The 15,841-nt window shown below is 35.6% G+C and overlaps 1 long non-coding RNA gene across 1 annotated transcript in view; it reads right to left on the bottom strand.

The window, feature by feature from the left end:
- LOC115435950 (uncharacterized) overlaps window positions 1-11,590 on the bottom strand; it is an 82,022-nt gene extending 70,432 nt beyond the window's left edge. Inside the window, exons 1-2 of the long non-coding RNA XR_003937758.1 lie at window positions 11,504-11,590; window positions 3,783-3,786 (exon numbers count right to left, since the gene is read on the bottom strand). This is a non-coding gene — a long non-coding RNA (uncharacterized LOC115435950). The remainder of the gene's footprint in view (window positions 1-3,782; window positions 3,787-11,503) is intronic.
- Between the last annotated feature and the right edge of the window lie 4,251 nt (window positions 11,591-15,841).

Genomic DNA, 15,841 nt, shown 5'->3' with positions numbered 1-15,841 from the left:
ACATGAATTGTATTTTTTTATTTGGTTTTTTCTTTCCTGATAAAAAAAACAAAAAAAACAAAAAAAAAGAAAAATATACAGACACCACACATAGCCGTACGAATTTAAATTAGTTAATATAAACTCAAATTGATATAAATCGATATAAATTAATATAAATATCTAATTATTAACTCATTTTTTCAACTATTGTGGCTGACCCTAACCCAATAATACAAACAAACAAGGCTATTAGCATTTTTTTTTTTTTATATTATTGTATTATGTTGTATCATTATCATTATTATAATAATCATTAGCCTAGCTCTCTCATCCCCCTTCTGACTTTCATTCACCCCCCCTTCCCCCCTTCCCCCCTTCCCTTTTCCCTATCGCCCCTTATCAATCTATATTGCTTAATTGCTCTTTATGTTTATCATTTTCATTGTAATATAATACTGTTTGTTATTATTTTTCTTTATTTGCATGATTTGTATTTTGCTTATTTATTATTATTGTTGTTTTTTATTGTTTCTTAACTGTATCTCTAATTTAAAAAAAAAAAAAAAGAGAGAAAAAAAGGAAAAATATACACACCATACATAGCCACATGAATTTAAATTAGTTAATATAAACTCAAACTGATTTAAATTGATATAAAGTAATATAAATATCTAATTATTTAACCCATTTTACTATTAAGGTGGCTGACCCTAACACAGTAATACTAACAAACAAGACTATTAGCATTATTACTATATATTGTTGTATTGTTGTTGTATTGTGTTATGTTTATCATTATCATTATTATAATTAGCAGCCTAGCTCTCTCACTCTCCCCCTCTTTTGCACTTTCATTCACCCCCCCCTTCCCTTTTCCCATCCCCCCTTATCAATCTATATTGCTTAATTGCTCTTTACATTTATCATCTTTTTCATTATAATATGATGTTTATTATTTTTCTTTATTTGCATTATTTGTATTTTATTTATTTATTATCATTGTTTTTTTTTTTTTATTGTTTGTTTAACTGTATTACTAATTAAAAAATAAAAAAATTAAAAATATACGTACACTTTTAGAAGAAATACCGCAAAATAACCATGTGTATGTCTGAATAAAGCGCATCGGAAGAAACTCCAAAGACTTTTCTGTCGGTATGTGGATTATTTTATTGCGATATGATTAGGTGCATCTCTTTGTATTTATATAGGCTTTACAAGAAGGCGTGCGCGGCGCTGTACTTGTACTTTGATAACTTTTTTTTTGTTTTGTTTTGTTTTGTTCCTGAGTCCTTTGCTAATGAGAAGGTATTGACTATTCTGAGTGAGCGTTCGATGAGTACGGAAGCCCGAGTTTTCAAGTGCAGCCACATTATTCTTTTCCTTGCGAGACGCCTACATACATCAGGATGATCCATCTCCAGAGTCATTAAAAATCACTTTAGTGCAGTTCTGACAAGCCTCAGTGATTGCCGCTAATGAACTTAGCACATCAGAGATAAATCAAGCTGAGGAAAAAGACTAAGTTTATGCACAGCTCAGAAAATAGCCAAATGATCTAGTAACTATGGCCCTCACTCACAACAGATTCAGTTTCGATAATCCACATATTCTTCGCATACAGTAAACAAAAAGCAATAGGCAGTCAGGACTTTTTTTTTTTTTTTTTTTTTTCTGAAAGCTCAGATATGATGCTTGTATTAATACATTTTTCAGCAATTTGCATCTGCAATTTCTCTCTTTGTCACCAAGGGGGAAAAAAAAAAAAAACATTTTAGAAACAACATTTCCACAGTTTAGCTTTTAGAGACACTGCTACAGTATGTTCTGCCTAATTTACATCTGTCAGTAAAGTGACAGCTAAGAAAAATGTTCCTGAACAGTGGGATGGCTGTGAGCACGGTGTGTAAGTTTAAACTCTCACCGCAAAACGCCCTCAGCAACGATGTGTAAGCATTTTGCATAAGTTGAACGGGTTGAGCAACATCTTCCTGCGTGATTTATTTCATCCCGGAATCCTGTTTATCATTAGTATTCCTCGTTGTCAGCGTCTCCCAGTTGCCGTCATGTCTGCTCGCCGCCACAGGTCCGCTTCAAGTGGTTTTCTGTGTGTGCAGAATGAGTGTTTTAATAGTCCGTGCATGTACGTATGTGTATGTATGCGCAGGCTGAGTGAAGGTTGAGTAATACTGTCTGTTCAACCTCTACGGATCATTGATTCATAACCTCATGTAAATTTCATTTTGTGCTTCCTTCCTTGTTCATCAATAATTCACAATGCCCCTCCCTTGCTTGTTTAATAAAGGAAGTATTAGTTCAAATATTTGTCCATGTTGAATGATTTGCCTGTCTGGAGGATTTCTGAAACTACTTGTCCAAATGACTCAATTCTCACCTTAGAAATTCTTCAACTCAGTCACTAGAATAAAATAGTAGCATTGTATATTCCTGTAAAAAAAAAAAAAAAAAAAAAAAAAAAAAAAAAGTTTTACATCAACATTTGTTATGATGTTTATTAGGGTGTCTTAAAAATCAAGTTTGGATTTTTTTTTATTTATTTATTTTATTATTAACCCTTTCATGCATTAATTATGAGAGCCTTAGTTAACATTTTTTCTTGAGTGTTTTTATTCCTCCATAGGCATGAAAAAAACAATGTGATCAAGTTTTTCTTTTTTTTTCATGGAGTTACAAAACTCCATGCATTTAAAACCCAATATCAGACAGTGATACGAAAACAATGAAATAAAATAAAATCTGATGTTTTCTCACATTTTAACAAATTCTAATGCTAGTTATTACTCTTTTCATGGAGATAAAATGCAAAAAAAAACTTTTTTTTTTTTTTTGAACAGATAACAATTGATTTCCACTCAAATATGTTAGTGCAGATCGGGTTTATCTAGAACAGTACAGTTACAGTAATGGTCTGAATGTCGGTGTATTATTATGGGATGGTGCATAAGTGTCCACTGTGTTGGCTGATATGGAACTAAAACAACAAAACCCATGAATATACAAGAGAACAGCTGGAGAAGAACTGTCCACTGGAGTGACCACTGTGCATGAAAGGGTTAATGTGTATACAAGAGAACCAAAGGTACATACCAATACCATGACACACTGATGTCAACATAAACCAAGTTGGTAAACACCATTTGCACTTTTTTTGGGGGGGACAATTAACGATGAAACCCAACAAACAATACAATGAAAATAATACTAAGACATAGTCTGAATGAAACATAATCAAATTTAACTGGTGACAAAAACATAAGTTTGGATTTTTTTTATGGGCCAACCCCCAAAACTGTTCCAAATGATGAAAAAACTTTTTTTTTTTCTTTTTTTTTTTTAAATAAAATTTAAATCAGTACTATTTGTGTAAGTGAAGCTGCACAGCAAGGTTAGTTTCCATAAAGCATTTTACACTGTAATAACAAATATTTTAGTAAAATAGCTTTATTGAGTTGACATTTATTTTGTACAACATAATTAGTGTCACTGAAACAGTGTCCACCCCCCACCCCCCACCCCAAAAAAAGAAGGGGAGGCAAGGGGCATTGTTTTGGTTCAGTTTATTTATTGTTTGCTTGTTTGTTAACACTTTAGCAGCAAAATCATTGGCTGAATTCCTACCAAATTGGGTTTATAGATTGCCAGTGACCTGGAATAATCTGACTATATTTTGGGAAAATTAGGTCAAAATTCAAAATTTTTAAGAAAAAAAATCCCCATTTTCTTATAATGGCCGAAATTTCAAGTGTCTGTAGCAGGAAAACTGTTGGTTGAATTCATACCAAACTGGGTTTATAGATTGCCAGTGACCCAGAATACATGTCGTTACATTTTGGGAAAAGAAGGTCAAAGTTACAATTTTTTATGATTTTTTTTTTTTTTTTTTTTTCCCCCATTTACTTACAATGGGCAACATTTCACATGTCTGTAGCAGCAAAACTAATGGTTGAATTCATACCAAATTGGGTTTGTACATTGCCAGTGATCCAGAATAGAAGTGGTTACATTTTGGGAAAATAGGTCAAAGTTCCAATTTTTTGTGAATTTTTAAAATCTTTTTTTTTTTTAAATCCTATTTACTTATAATGGGCAAAATTTCAAATGTCTATAAAAACATCAATTTTGATTAAATTTACTTCAAACTTGGACCATATACAGAGGCACTTGACATGTTGACATGAGCTGGATCGATTCCAAAATAAGCTACAATACGTGCAAGGGGCGGGGTTTGTTGTGCCTGGCACTAATTGTTTCCAAATATTTCAACTTGAAATTTGCAATCGTCCTCATATTTAATGAATTAGATCTATAGCATTTTTTCAAAGCACCCAAAGAACTTTACATTCACACTCTGGTGGTGGTCAACTATGTTTGTAGCTTTTTCTTCCTGTTCTTGTAGTAATAAAAGAACAAACAACATCCATTGCGTACACGAGTACACGTATAACCAAAATAACATCCATTAAATATAGCGGAAATGGCCAAAAAAATTTTGTGGCAGGTTTTTTTACTCAAAAGGAACATATTTGTTGTGATACAGGTAAAACTACAACACTATATTAATAAAAGGATTCATATTTTCTTGCAGAAATGGAGGAAGCCACTGGAACTTTTGAGTGTGCAGTATAATTTGGACTTCTTGTTTTGCTTCCTCCGCTTGTCTTCCTTTTCACTTTGATTGTAAAGAAATAACCTTCTTGATTCACATACTTATGTGTATGTGTTTTATTTTACTATACAATATGAGCCATTGTTCAAACATTGTGTACTACCTCAGCATGCTAGTGATGTTGCACAAGCATAATTAAATAAGCCAGTCTTGTAGCATCATTGTAATTTTAATTGTGTGGTTATTGTTTGTAAAGTTGTCATAAAACTTGAATAAATAGAAGTTAAAAAAATGGAGAAAACTGCAGAAAAGTGAAAAAAATAACATAATTAGAGCCAGTCCCATTTTTAAAAAATATCTCTTTTTTTGGACTTTTAAGATGCCCTGTTGAGCCGCATTATGTAATAAATTCCCATTATGTAATAAAAGTTAAAATGTATTAAGATGGTCATATCATCTTGTAATAAAGCCGCATTATGTAATAAACTGATGCATTTTGTAATAAACTATGTCAACGCATTATACAGTAATTTTTTCACATTATGTAGTAAGTTTAATTTATTACAAAATGCACTTGACATTTTATTTAAAAAAAAAATGTAATAACATGGTTCATGATGTATAACAATCCAAATGAATATAATTTCAGAGCAATTTAGAAGAAATTAGAAAATAAAATGTGTCAAGTGCATTTTGTATACATTTCTCAAATTGTAATAACTCACTACATAATGCGAAAAAATTTACTACATAATGCATTGAGGTAGTTATTACAAAATATGTCAGTTTATTACATAATGCGGCTTTATTACAAGATGTCGTTACATTTATTACATTTTGAACTTTTGTTACATAACGGGAATTTTTTACATAATGCGGCTCAACACGCCCCTTAGTGTTTATACTAACATTATAGCATTTGATTGACTTTTATACCTTTCCTGTGAAGGGAGATTTAAAAAAAAAAAAAAAAAAAAAAAGGACTCTGACACCAGAAATGACTATTAAGGCAATACAAATTATTAGTTTCTCAAGGGTTTATTTTAATATTACTAAATACACTGAGAGTCATCTTTAGCTCTGTTCACACAAGACTAGTACTGGTAAACCTCTGGTAATTGCAGAGGTTGTCTGTGACTTTAATCCCATATGAATCTGTCATGTCTGTAGGGAAAAGGTTCCACTGCATATGACCTACACTATTTCAGCAAACACACCAGTCCTGTGATAATATTAGTCTGGTGCAAATTGACTTTTCTGAAATTTGGTGAGATATGCAACTTTTTTTTTTGTTTCCTCTGCAGATTTATTCAGCCTATTTCCTGGTAGAAGATGATGGAGGCTCGGTGGAGAGGATAAATTAAAGTTTTAAAAGCATTTTTGGGTAGAAATCCAAGAAGCTCCGTGTCACAATATAGCAAGGATATTTACAGAAAGAGCAAACTTAAAACCTTCATAGGATTGAAATGATCAAATAATGACATGCATGTTCAATTTTTAAAGCATTATTTGCAAGTAGTGAGCCTTCCCAAATAGTAGAATCAAGGAATTTGAATAAATCTGAGCAAAAAACTGACTTTTTTTGTCCAGTGTGAGCATGAAACATAGATGTGCAAATAAGGTTTGACTGATTTTGTATGTGTTAATCCCTGGTATCAAACTAAACAACAGTGCTTAGTGTTAAAACCTCATCATGAAAATATTGAAATAGTTGCATATAAATGTGATTTCTGAGAGACAAGGCATAAAATAATACAATAAATCTATATATAGATATGTAGAAATATGTTTTGGGCCTGGAACATTTCAAAGTTTGCAGAAATGTCATTTTATTCTAGTGATTGAGTTGGAATTAAATAATTGCAGGCATAACAGTTACAAAGATGCTTGTTCGGATTTGCAGTATGTAACAAAAGCATGGCAATTTGCAAAGTTAAGGTGATGTGGAAAATCAAGGAAGTGAACAGAATGAAATTATAATTTCATATTGGTGGAAATCTGCAAAAACATTCAAAAGTTCACTCTTAAAAGTCCAATAGGAAGATTTACAAGGGGGTTCCCATTGTAAAAATAGAATATAATATACATACATAGTGTGTAATCACACACAAGTAAAACCATTGTGTTTCCGTTACTTTATAATCTTCTAACACCTCCTCTTGTTTGTGTTTTGAAGCAGCTGCATCCAGTGTTAAAGTGCATTATTTGAGTGTGGACCAAGAACTGATACGGCCTTGACTAAAAAACCCAAAACAGTCAAAATACTGGCTCTAGCCGAGGCCTTTTGCGTTTCTTCAACCGCAGTAGAGGCAGAAGAGGTTACTCAGTCACAATCTGGAGCTTAAACTTTGATTTGAGGCTGCTCTTTGTTTTTATCAGAATGGTGGCTCATGGGATATATTCAATAAATGATGGAGATGTTCACTGGTACATCATTTTTGGCTGCAAAAAAGCATCTGTATAATGATGTTCTGTCCAGATTCTTGACAAAAAGAAATAGTACATCAGCACTATAAAGAAGAGGAAAGATGGGATGGGATGGGATGGGATGGGATAGGATGGATAGGATAGGATAGGATAGGATAGGATAGGATAGGATAGGATAGGATAGAATAGGATAGGGTGGGACTGGGTAGGACAGGATAGAGTAGGACAAAATAGGATAGGATAGGATGGAATGGGATAGGATAGGGTAGGATAGGATAGGATAGGATAGGATAGGATAGGATAGGATAGGATAGGATAGGATAGGATAGGATAGGATAGGGTGGGACTGGGTAGGACAGGATAGAGTAGGATAAAATAGGAGGATAGGATAGGATAGGATAGGATAGGATAGGATGGATAGGATAGGATAGGATAGGATAGGATAGAATAGGATAGGGGGGACTGGGTAGGACAGGATAGAGTAGGATAAAATAGGATAGGATAGGATAGGATGGAATGGGATAGGATAGGGTAGGATAGGATAGGATAGGATAGATAGGATAGGATAGATAGGATAGGTAGGATAGGATAGGATAGGATAGGGTGGGACTGGGTAGGACAGGATAGAGTAGGATAAAATAGGATAGGATAGGATAGGATAGGATAGGATAGGATAGGATAGGATAGGATAGGATAGGATAGGATAGGATAGGATAGGATAGGGTGGGATAGGGCAGGACAGGATAGGATGGGATAGGATAGGGTGGGACAGGGTAGGACAGGATAAGGTAGGATAAAATAGGATAGGATAGGATAGGATGGGATAGGGTAGGACAGGATTGGGTAGGATAGGATAGGATGGGATAGGATGGGATAGGATGGGATGGGATAGGATAGGATGGGATAGGGTGGGATAGGGTAGGACAGGATTGGATAGGATAGGGTGGTATGGGCTAGGATGGGATGGAATAGGATAGGATGGGATGGGATAGGGTAGGATAGGATAGGATAAGACTTTTTTATTCCACCATGGGAAATTTCACAATTAGCAGCAGCAAAATAGAAGTAAATGCAGGGACAGGTAGACCCCACCCCCACCCATCCACCCACCAAAAAAAAAAAAAAAAAAAAAAAACAAGTGGAAAAAATTATGATATAAAGAGAAAACAAAGAAATTTGGTATTTATATAAGTATTTATGTAAACAAAGAATTAGAATTAAATTATTTCCATTTTCACATCATCTTGGCTGCACGTGGTGGGACATGGGGGTGGTGGTGTGTGTGTTGGGGGGGGCTGTTATAGAGTCTGATGGCTCTGTGGAATCTGATCCCTTGCACGGGGTGTACAATTTATATTATATTATATTATATATATTATATATTATATTATACTATATTATATTATGAGGGTAAATCTTAACCCTTTAAACCCTAAATTTTTCAATTTTTTTTTTTTATTGTCATGTAGAAAATCTAGGTCAATAAAGTTACCATATTTGGTTCCTTGCTCATAACCCTTTAAACCCAAATCTAAAATGATCTCCCTGGATTTTTTTTTTTTTTTTTTTTAATATGCTGCAAGTGAGTCCGTTTGCCCATTTTTCCAGAGCACTTTTTTTTCCCCAGATCTTTCAAAATCTAACGATCATTTCCAATTTCCTGCATGTTATAATTCTGCTAAAACAGCTTCTTCTCCAGCTTCTAGTACAGGTATGAGTGAAATTACTGTAACAACCCAATAAAACTGCCTGGATTTTTTTTTTATTTTTATTTTTTTGACAAACTAAGAGATTAGAAAATATGATGTGAGCCCATTTGCGCATTTTTCCAGAGTACTTTTTTTTTTTTTTTTTTTTTACAAATCTTTTAAAAAACTTGCATTGTATTGTATTTTATTGTATTGTATTTGTACTGTTATGATTCTGCTAAAACAGCTTCTTCTCCAGCTTCTAGTACAGGCATGAGTGAAATTACTGTAATGACCCAAAAAACTTATAAAGCGCAACGTCTCAGGTTTCAGAAACCATTAAACTTTTTCCCAATTGCACAAACAGTGACAGAGTTACAGCCATCCAAACTGCATATGCACAGGGCGCGTCAGCGGTGACGCGTCAGGTTTTTAAAGCGTTAAAACTAACCGTAATTGTTTTTAAAATTACTATTTACTTGTACTGCTTCTACTGATTCACTCAACCGACAGATACACCTGCTGTAATTTAAAAGCACATGCTAATGACATTTCTCTTCTCTTGTAAACAAATATTCTCATCATCATCATCATCATCATCAGTTAGGCATCTATGCATCCGCTTCCTAGCGAACACAAATAAATACTCACCATTCATGGAGACAAAGACCAAGAGGAGACTTCCTATTAGAGAGTGAACCTCAGCGAGTCTTTGGAGTTCAATTATAACCCTTATTATTGAATGTGAATAAATGAACAACCACCCCTACTGCAATTAGAGAAGACAAGAGCAGAAGGAACAGTGAGGAGATGTAAAGGGCAGCGGGCTTCACAAACTAATTGGAGCACCCTTTATCGCTTCTATTTTAACACAGCGCATCCTCCCTCTAAACTGTGTTTGGGTTTACTGGACAAAAAAACGTCATTTGCATAAAATCAATCATCCACCTGTAAGGCTAAGCGCGCCTAATTCTAAGAGTAACAAGAAGAGTAACCCTGGATCACCGGGCTGACCAAACGCCCAAAGACATCGATTTTATACGCTGGTTAATCGTCATGAAAAACGATATATTAAATCCGCCGGAGCAAACCCTTGTCGGTTCCAAAATAGCTTGGAAAACAATCCCATCTCTGCGTATTGTATATTAATGCATGCACTCTGGAACATCATAAGGAGTCGAGACAACACGGGAAGGGGTGCCCTGCATCCAATTATTGACTGTAAGTAAACATAATCTTTTATTAAATGCACACTGTTCCATTTCTATAATTGCCTCAGACAGAATATGTCAACCAGAAGGCAAGTTATTCCCAACTTTATATCGTTATTGTTCATACTGTATGTCAATCTGAGCGAAATGTTGGTGATTATTGTTATTTCTTTTTACATTCGTTCCAGTTTTTATATCGTTTCCGACAGCCCGTTAACCTTTTGATTTTTAGACGCTCACATCGAATCAATATCACTCTAAATATTTGCTTCTCTTGCAGGAAAAATATTTTTTTTAAAAAATCAACCAATTATCAGTTAAGACTAGTGGCCCTCTTCTTATTATTAACAAAGCCCGAGCCCTTGGGTTTATATGGACGGCAATGGAACCCGCTCCCCCATTGCATTTCAAACAGAATTCGTCCACTGCACAAAGGCACCGTCCCAAAATCGCAGCCTAATGAGACACAAAGGATTTTAACACAACTGGTGAGAATACATCAGACTTGTAAAGCAGATGCTTTGAAGATCTTTCACTTCTTTCCGCCCCCGCTGCAAGCCTCTCTGTCCCCTCCACTACCTTCCCCACAGCAAGGCCGCACATTCTGCAATATGTTGATGAAGGAGAAAAAAAAAAAAAAAGAGCAGGGGACTCCTATTTCTGACACCTTCCCTCTCTGGGATTGATTCTGCCATTGATAAAACTTCACAGCTCTGGAATTAAACAAACTCTTCTCCTACTCGTGCGTAAACATTTCATTTTCCCACCTTACATCCTGTATTTATTATTATATTATTATTTTTATTTTTTTTTGTATGAAATTAATTTGAGTTTTCATGGTATTCATTCAGTCTTCAGTAAATTGAGAGCTTGCCTTGGATTAAAAACTTGAAATGCCCCTGAAGATATTCCTCCTGTCTAACTTACCTTGAAACTACTCGAACAAATTCTACTAAAAGTGGATCTGGGGAAGAATTACTTTTCACCCAGAGGAACAATTTTCATTCTATAAAAAAAAAAAAAAAATCACATTACTTGTTCTTATAATGACCTTATTAAATAAATGTTGCAGAGAAATCTTTTTAAAACGTTCAAGTTATTTAAAGTACATATACCATGAGTGGAGTGTTTCACCTTCTCCTTATGAAACGAGACACAATAAGCCGAGATTATTCTCACTTTTTACTTCCTTCCACACTCTTACGGATAACTGCGGTCTCAAATGTTTTTGTAGTTCGTTTGATCAGGCAAGTGATTATTTTTTGTCATTTCCATGCATATTACAAGACAGTGGCAGCAACATTTACAGTGAGGGAACAATCTCAGGTCCAATGTGGTCTACAGAGTCCATAAGGTCCACCTCACTTTGTTAGGTACCGTTAAGTAATGGGTACTAATGTAAGGAATGATGTTCAAAGTGATAATGTGGATGTGGACAGGTGTCTGGATCAGCACTTATGTTGTTGTAATGTTCTAAAAATGTAGCCGTCTTTCTCAATGAGAATCCGTCTGGAATCGCGAGGCTTGAGTCCAAATATGAAGGCGGGACTAACAGGCACTGAATAAACCAATCGCAGATAAGACGGACATGACACTTTTGTCAGAGAAATTTAAGAATACAGGGTGTAAACTGTAATTCAAACCTTATTTTTGAGTCAAGTCAACAACTGACAAAAGTTGTAAAAATATTTGCGGTCTTTGGAACTGACTTTTTTTTTTTTTTAATTGATTTATTTCAAATATGGAAATGATACAAGCTTCCTGATTGCTACTAATTGACTTCTTTGCACAACATAATATAGAAAAGAAAATTCAAGGAAGCAAAAAATAGTAATATACACTAAAAAGAAACACAAAAACACAAAAAAAACAGTGACACAAAAAAACGGTAACTTTTTAACAATCCAATAAAACCAAGAGTAATGGAAGAAAAATATTTTATTCATAGTAATTGAAACCTTAAAACATGCCATTTAAGAAACATTTCAAGGACATTTCAACCGCAGCTGCTAGCTTACGAATTGAACACCGTGGGCTCCTTAAGACAGACTCGCGTACAACATCAATGTTCTGCGGAGTACGAGCACTTCTTGGTCGTCCTGTTGGTTTCTTCTTTAGGGCAGATCCAGTCTCTTCAAAGTTATTTATCCAACATTTTATCGCGTGTTTTGATGGAACAGCACCATGACGTCCTAAGTTGTAAAAACGTCGGAACTCCCTCTGCGCAGCTGTCAAACTATCACCATTTTATAAAACATTTTTATGGCTAATGCACGCTGTTGCCCGTTCCACTGATCCATGGTTACTAAAATGGGGGTGTGTTTACTTGCTCAAGGTCACTGTCTTGCAGTGCTGCCACTTGCTCATGTCTGCCAATATGCACTTCAATAAATATAAATACAAATAGCTAGAATTTACCTTTTGCACATTTGGATCTTCATGAGGTTTTAAGTAGAGCTACAATATACAAAAGCAAGAAGGGGGAGTGAGACAAAAAGCACTTTGAAAAAGTAATTTATTGAAAACACAAGTAAACTGAAATAGGCTGTTTATCAGCTGATCAAAAGTTTAAGACCGCAGGCTATAAAAGCCAAAATCTGCTCAAATTCTCATTTTCTGTCGGGCATTCACACGGTCATGCCCTCCTGATGGCTAAAGCTAAGAAGCTTTCTCTTCTTGAACGTGGTCGGATCATCGAGCTGCATAAGCGAGGCCTCTCGCAGCGTGCCATTGCTGCTGAGGTTGGACGCAGTAAGACAGTCATTCTAAATTTTTTGACAGATCCTGAGCATTACGGAACAAAAAAGTCAAGTGGTAGACCCAAAAAAATTAGACCTGCACTGAGCCAGAGGATCCGATTGACTGTCCGTCAAGACACAGGGCGGTCCTCGACCCAAATGAAGGCCCTTACTGGTGCCGACTGCAGCGCAATAACCATCAGACGGCATCTGCGGGAAAAGGGTTTCAAAAACAAAAACGAATTCAAAGACCTCGTCTCCTACAACGCCACAAAACTGCCCGTTTAGACTTTGCCAGGGAGCATCAACATGGGACACTGAAAGGTGGAAAAAAGTTTTATTCTCTGATGAGAAAAAATGTAACCTTGACGGTCCAGATGGCTTCCAACGTTACTGGCATAACAAGGAGATCCCACCTGAGATGTTTTCTACCCGGCACAGTGGAGGGGGGTCCATCATGATCTGGGGTGCTTTTTCATTCAGTGGAACACTGGAGCTTCAGGTGGTGCAGGGTCGTCAAACGGCGGCCGGTTACGTGCAGATGTTGCAGCGGGCATCCCTCATGACTGAGGGCCCTCGTCTGTGTGGTAACAGCTGGGTTTAAAACAGGACAACGCTGCAGTTCACAACGCTCGCTTGACGAAGGACTTCTTCAGGGAGAATAACATCACTCTTTTGGACCATCCCGCATGTTCCCCTGATTTAAATCCCATAGAGAACATTTGGGGGTGGATGGCAAGGGAAGTTTATAAAAATGGCCATCAGTTCCAGACAGTTGATGCCCTTCGTCGAGCCATCTTCACCACTTGGAGCAATGTTCCCACCAGCCTCCTGGAAACACTCGCATCAAGCATGCCCAAACGAATTTTTGAAGTGATTAACAAGAACGGTGGAGCTACTCATTACTGAGTCCTACTGAGAACATTTTTTGTTCTGGTTTGGAGAGTTTTTTGTAATTTTTTGAGCGATGGTCTTAAACTTTTGATCAGCTGATAAACAGCCTATTTCAGTTTACTTGTTGTTTTCAATAAATTACTTTTTCAAAGTGCTTTTTGTCTCACTCCCCCTTCTTGCTTTTGTATATTGTAGCTCTACTTAAAACCTCATAAAGATCCAAATGTGCAAAAGGGAAATTCTAGCTATTTTTCAACTGGTCTTAAGATTTCGATCAGGTCTGTATATACAAATACACTTACATATACATATGTTAGCATGAACTTTTGTTGGCCGCTCCAAGAATAAGTCCGGATTCTTTTTGGTCTCATCTTTATAATTTTATTGTTGACTTGATCTGATCACAAACAAAATATAACTCAGCTGAGGATCCACACCCCAAGCAGGGAAATGGATCCTGAACATTGCCATGCACATCACTTTTATAATCCTTGTAAACTGATCTTCAAACTATGGGTTGGATCACAGAAAATGGACTGGTGTCATCTTATTCTAAAGTCAAGCAGATGTAATTCCTCAACTCAATGCAAAACCCCATAATGACCGTGTTTACCTCTTATCTCTTGTTGTTTACGATCGTCTGTGGGCATGTGTATTTAAAAGCGTGCCTAAGATAAAACCTAAGTCCTGTAATCATAAATCTGTCAGTTTAGTATGTGACCAAGAAGTGACATATCCTAAAAAATTAAGGACTGACCGGTGAAAAAAAAAAAAATCTAGTGACGGAAAGGAATCCTAACTAATACTGACTAATACTAAAACTAATACTGACTAATATGTGATTAAACTAAAGAATTCAACTATCTAAATTAACCCATAAGGACCCAGTGTGACATTTGTGGCAGTTCCCAAATGAATTTTTCTCTGTCTTTAACCATCCTTAAGTGGTTTATCACCATTTATTGTAATATTATTTTCTGAATTTTGTGTTTTTTGTTTTTGTTTTTTTTTCAGTGAAAATCGGGTATTTTCTGACATTTAATTTACTAATCATGTAGATATTCATTAAAGCTCAGAGTAAAGTTGAGGATTATAGGATATCAAAAAAGAAAAAAAAAAACTGAATAAAAAGTTATTTTTTTCAGCAAAATAGATCATTAATTGAACATGAACCCAGTGTTTCCATCCACTGTCATTGATCCAACTCCACTGGTTTTACTGGTGAATCAATGTTGTAGAAGATGACGGTGTTTCCACGGTAACAACGGAGCCTCTGAGCATCCACATGGGTCATATCTGATGAGCATGAAAAGATGAAGAACTGTATTTTACACTAATTACTGACATGGATTAGTCGATCATCAGGGATTAAACAGTTTATATCAGTAGATGATTTTGGTAGATGGTGGATATTTGGGTTTTAATGGGTTAAAATATTTCATACATACACATATACATACCCATACAAATACACTTACATATACATGAACAATTGCATACATACACATATACATTCACATAGGCTTCTCTGCCTCTAATCCCTATGCCATATCAATGAGTAAATGACACTAGTCAGTAATGATAACTATCAATTATAACTGCTAAACAAAATATTTTTGTACATTTTCTTAAACTGGTTAATATTTGGACTTTGCTTGAATTCCTTCACACCAGAAATAGATAAACAAAAACTTTTTAAGGTTGTTGTCCTGTTTTTAATTTTGAAATTACATTCCCCTCTTAACTAATAACCTTTGACTTGCGAAAAAAGAAGTCGGTTCGTGCGACACATTGCGAAACACCCGACCCCCAGACTTGTGATAGGTCGGAATAGAATAGATTGGGCATATTTAAATTTTCTAGACTGTTTTCTCCATTTTGAATACACTGAGAAAACCGGATGGCTGGCTAGGGTAGTAAAAATGTTGTTCTAATGTTCTAAAATACATCTTCCTTTCCAATTATATGTGTTTTTACTGTATTTTTTCATATATACTTCCCAGATTTTTGTTTTGTTTTGTTTTGTTTTTGCTTCTTATTGTTTTAAAGGTCCCGTATTATGCTATTTTTCAGTCACGTCATATAGGTCTCAGAAGCCCAAAAACAGTATTAAAGTTTGTTCGCCCCAAAATCATCCTTTTTTTCGGAGTTTCAGCGGTCGAAAAAGTCCCTCTCACCAGCCCTCCTCAGAACAGGCTGTTTCTGGGCCTGCTTCCGGGTATGCAAATGAATGCATCTGTCCACGCCCACTCCCCCTCCCCTCTCTGGGAGAGG

Source organism: Sphaeramia orbicularis, chromosome 2, assembly GCF_902148855.1.
Source record: "Sphaeramia orbicularis chromosome 2, fSphaOr1.1, whole genome shotgun sequence".
In the NCBI taxonomy this organism is placed as follows: Eukaryota; Metazoa; Chordata; class Actinopteri; order Kurtiformes; family Apogonidae; genus Sphaeramia; species Sphaeramia orbicularis.
This window is presented reverse-complemented; position numbering and strand designations above follow the sequence as displayed.